At 39.1% G+C, this 4,111-nt stretch overlaps 1 long non-coding RNA gene across 1 annotated transcript; it reads left to right on the forward strand.

The window, feature by feature from the left end:
* The first annotated feature begins 708 nt into the window (after positions 1-708).
* Positions 709-2,540, forward strand: LOC125517603. Its single transcript, XR_007287697.1, has 3 exons — positions 709-1,333; positions 1,415-1,476; positions 1,805-2,540. It is a non-coding gene; the product is annotated as an uncharacterized LOC125517603 (long non-coding RNA).
* The last annotated feature ends 1,571 nt before the right edge of the window (positions 2,541-4,111 follow it).

Consider the following 4,111-nt stretch of genomic DNA (forward strand, 5'->3'; position numbering starts at 1 on the left):
TCCTCATGCTTATAGTCAAAATAAAGCGTTTACTAAACATATCGTTGATGTCTTGATGCAATCTTATGAAGAAAAACTTGAATTGGAAGTTTCTATCCCAAGAAAACTTTATGATAAAATTAAAACTAAAGATCATGAATGCTATGCTTCATGTGATTTGGGTGCTAGTGTTTCCACGATTACAAAGACTTTGTGTGATTTGTTAGGTTTCTGTGATTTTGATGATTGCTCTCTGAACTTGCACCTTGCGGATTCCATTATTAAGAAACCTATGGAAAGAATTAATGATGTTCTTATTGTTGCAAATAGGAATTATGTGCCCGTGGATTTTATTGTTCTTGATATAGATTGCAATCCTTCGTGTCCTATTATTCTTGGTAGACCTTTCCTTAGAACGATTGGTGCAATTATTGATATGAAGGAAGAAAATATTATATTCCAATTTCCATTAAGGAAAGGCATGAAACACTTTCCTAGAAAGAAAATTAAATTACCTTATGAATCCTATATACTTAAGAAGTTCATCCCCACTATTTGATTTATCTCAACATGCAGCATAGACACCTCAGCACCCAATCACACCAAGCCACGTCACACCTCATGCACTCCCTAAAAGAAAAAAGAAAAAAAAAAAGAAAATCTATCGCAATCAATCCCCACGTCCGATGCCCGCACATAGCCTTTGGTTACCAGGTCACAGGAGGGCACCCACCAGCCACCACAACATGCTGATGCTTCTAACGCATGAGCCCCAATTAACTCTCCCACCCAGTTCCTCAATTAACTCCACAGTCCATTGATTTCCGTAACTCTATTCATCTTCTCCACTGAGTAATCGGTGCTGTGGATCTCCCCTTTAAGCTTCCATCTTTGCTCACATGGATCCCCCTTGCCTAACCTAGGGTGGGTGGTCGGACCGAGGTGAGCTCCCCTCCCGGCGCCACGCCTGCCACTGCCGGCGCCATCGACTGCCACCCCTCCTTCTCCGCCCCCGCTGCTGTCCTTGGTGGCCTCCGACGGGCCCTGCTTCATCTGTCTCTCCCTGCAGATGGACGACATGAAGAGGAGATTGCTGCATGCGGTGGTGGCCTATACTGGTGGTCCGAATCAGACTGGCCGCTGGTGTCTCACCTGGAAGGAAGCTCTGCCCGACGACTCAGCCATGGAGTGGATGCCGCATGGGCCAGGTCCCTAGCCGGTGCATGGATTTCTTTTCGGCCTCGAAGGGATGGGCTGATGGTGACGCCGGTGAGGCCTCCATTGCAGGAGCGTTGGATCGACCTCGACTCCGATTTAGAGTCGGCTTGCTCCCCCAACGTCACCTGTACCAAAGGTGTGCTCTCCCTCCTCTATCTTCTCAGGTCTGACTGCATTTTTGAGTTAGGTTGGATTGAAAAGTCCGATTTTGTTGTAGGAGCCATTTTTCGGAGAAAGCTCTGTTTGGTCTCCATCCACATCCTACTGGCAGCAAACCCGGTTAGTCTCTCATATCCACAATCCTCTCAACCCACGCACTGCCAACAAGCATATATATGTCGAGATATGATAGACCGTGCTCATATCTCTGACCCGATTGATTCTAATTGGAAGCGCCCTTCGAGTATTGTTTGTCCAACTTCTATAATATTTTGCTTTGTATCGATTCCTATGGTTTTTTGTGCATGACCTGCTGTGCTTTCTTACTAATCAACCCATCAGCCTTTTCAGACTTAGATAGTCATGTTGAGGAGCTTGCTTTCTTGTATTTTGCCAAAGCAACACACATGAAAATTTAATTGTACTAACTTGTGGAATTATTTTCTAGGATGAGGAGGTGTAGTGTGAACAACTCTACCTATCGATCAACAATAAATGATCTGTCCAGTGAAAGGTTTCTTTTCATAAGCATGTTCTAGGCATTTTTGTTTTTGAATCTTGAACTGATAGCAAAATGTTTCAGATAATGTTCTCTTGATTTCTGATATTGAATAGTTAAAGATGAATCCAGCCACATTTCTCTACTGTACTTATTGATACAAGCTTTGATTTTTTGGACCACAACTGTTTTACCTCCGACAATGCCATCGAGCATCAGCTCCCTATATTTTGCTATATATAATTTTTTTAAAGTTTATACTCTACTGTAGAGTTTTTTTATCAGGAACTAATTGGGGCTTTCTCTATAAGTAGCGCTTTTTATACAGCTCTGACCTCTACTCTTTTTCTTGGTGTAGATTATCATCTTTCTCCTACGATGTTGCACATTATATTATTTGAGCATTGCTACCTTTGGTTGCATTGCTCCAGTTTTTATGGCATGACATTAGAACCATGTAACAAAGGAATTCCGGTTTTAGTTGAAACCTGACTCCAATGACATAGTAGATACAAATTGCATTGGGATTTAGATCTACACGTTTGGACTTCAACTATTTGTCATGCCTAACATCACGTTATTCGATGGAGGATGTACGAGTGTAATGTATTCCTTATGAAGATGTAAAATTTATGGTCAATGAACAGAATTGCTTCACTTGGTAATATTAAATATGAACACAGTTCCGGTTACATCTTTTCTACTGTTCGTCAATCCTATTTTGTCCGGCACCCATCATTCTATAATTTTCATTATACACTGTCTATCTTTGTACTCCCTGTAGTATCAAAAAATGTCTTACATTATGGGATGGAGGGAGTAGATGTTTGTTGAGTTCATCTATTAAAGAGATACTTAGTATTCAAGTCCACATGAAAACTGATTTGAAACAAGTGATTTTCCATTGGTCAAACAAATATATACAACAAGTTGTACACAGATGTCCCCGCAGCAACGTGCGGGGAAATCATCTAGTATATTATGAGAGCCATTTATGGATTGCCTACCAAAGATGGCAATACCTAGATCTATTCTTGCTTGTTATGCCTAGCTAGGGGCGTTAAACGATAGCGCTTGTTGGGAGGCAACCCAATTTTATTTTTATTCCTTAATTTTTGCTCCTTCTTAGTAATAAATAAATTATTTAGCCTCTGTTTTGGTTGTGTTTTTTGTGTTTAATTAGTGTTTGTGCCAAGTAGAACCGTTGGGAAGACTTGGGGAAAGTCTTGTTGAACTTGCTGTAAAAAACAGAAACTTTAGCGCTCACGAGAACAGCTGTAATTTTTATTTGGAAAGTGATATTTAGTTAATTCTTTTTGCAGACGATTAATAGATAAATTCCTCAGGTCCAGAAATTTAATTTAGAATTTTTGGGGTTCTAGATCTTGCGCTAGCTACAGATTACTACAGACTGTTCTGTTTTTGACAGATTCAGTTTTGCGTGTGTTGTTTGCTTATTTTGATGAATCTATGGCTAGTAAAATAGTTTATGAACCATGGAGAAGTTGGAATACAGTAGGTATAACACCCATATAAATAAAGAATGAGTTCATTACAGTACCTTGAAGTGGTCTTTTGTTTTCTTTCGCTAACGGAACTCACGAGATTTTCTACTTTAAGTTTTGTGTTGTGAAATTTTCAAGTTTTGGGTAAAGATTTGATGGATTATGGAACAAGGAGTGGCAAGAGCCTAAGCTTGGAGGTGCCCATGGCACCCCCAGGATAATATAAGGACACCTAAAAGCCAAAGCTTAGGGATGCCCCGGAAGGCATCCCCTCTTTCATCTACTTCTATCAGTAACTTTACTTGGAGCTATATTTTTATTTACCACATGATATGTGTTTTGCTTGGAGCGTCTTGTATGATTTGAGTCTTTATTTGTTAGTTTAACACAATCATCCTTTCTTTACACACCTTTTTAGAGAGCCATACATGATTTGGAATTTGTTAGAATACTCTATGTGCTTCGCTTATATCTTTTGAGTTATATAATTTTGCTCTAGTGCTTCACTTATATCTTTTAGAGCACAGTGGTGGATTTGTTTTATAGAAACTATTGATCTCTCATGCTTCACTTAGATTATTTTGAGAGTCTTAATATCATGGTAATTTTCTTAAAATCCTAATATCTTGGTATGCAATATTAATAATAAAAATTCTCTTATGAGTGTGTTGAATACTATGATAAGTTTGATACTTGATAATTGTTTTGAGATATGAAGATGGTGATATTAAAGTCATGCTAGTTGAGTAGT

The sequence above is a fragment of the Triticum urartu genome, chromosome 6, assembly GCF_003073215.2.
Source record: "Triticum urartu cultivar G1812 chromosome 6, Tu2.1, whole genome shotgun sequence".
In the NCBI taxonomy this organism is placed as follows: domain Eukaryota; kingdom Viridiplantae; phylum Streptophyta; class Magnoliopsida; order Poales; family Poaceae; genus Triticum; species Triticum urartu.